The sequence below is a fragment of the Haliaeetus leucocephalus genome, unplaced genomic scaffold, assembly GCF_000737465.1.
Source record: "Haliaeetus leucocephalus isolate CR32 unplaced genomic scaffold, Haliaeetus_leucocephalus-4.0 Scaffold339, whole genome shotgun sequence".
In the NCBI taxonomy this organism is placed as follows: domain Eukaryota; kingdom Metazoa; phylum Chordata; class Aves; order Accipitriformes; family Accipitridae; genus Haliaeetus; species Haliaeetus leucocephalus.
This window is the reverse complement of record NW_010972775.1, coordinates 5,759,261-5,760,054: the sequence shown is the minus strand read 5'-3', so window position 1 is coordinate 5,760,054 and position 794 is coordinate 5,759,261.

The following is a 794-nucleotide window of genomic DNA, read 5'->3' as shown; positions in this document are numbered from 1 at the left end:
CGAGCACAGCGGGGCTGTGCCCCGGCCGCGGACCGGGAGCCCGGCCGCTGCAATGTATTTTAAGGCGGCTCCCACGGCTTCGCACCAACAGGTCCGCGGAACTAGAGCAACGGTCCTGCCTGGGCTGGGGAGGGGGGAGGAAACTTCCCGGGGCGGCTACGGAGGAGCCCCGATCTTTTCTCTCCTCGAAAGAACCTTCGCTCGGGGAGAGCGGATTTGGCAAAGAGAAAGTCTCTCGTTACAGGGAAAAAGGCTCGCCTTAAGTTAGCCAACAATACAAATCAGATAACAATGCAGAACAAACAGAATACCACAGCCAAGCAATTTCCATGTCAAACATCCCACTGCTCAGTACCTCCATTTGTAAGTGTGAATTGCAGACTAAGCTTCCTGCAAAGTCCACAGAGAGGTTAGTGCATACCTTCCCCCCCCACCCCCCCAGCCACCGGGTACCATCGCACTGCAATTCCGCTGGCGGAGCCTTTTCACCCCTCGCCTTGTCTTCAAATGGAAATGATTCCCATTGGCCCAAGGTGTCCATGTAAATAGGTGTAAATGAAACCAGATTATGCCTTTCTCTCCAGCCCCCTCCTCCCCGCTCCCCTCCCCCTGCTCCCAAGGCGATTGTCATATGATAGCAAAGAAGTGGCACATTAATGAAGCGCCTCTACAGGGGTCTTTTCTGCTCATGTCACCACATAAAACTATCAGATGGTTAGAGGAAGGACAGGGAGGCAACTACTTAGCTCATCGCGGCTGCAGAGAAGCAAACAAGCCTCTGCTACAGTCCAGCT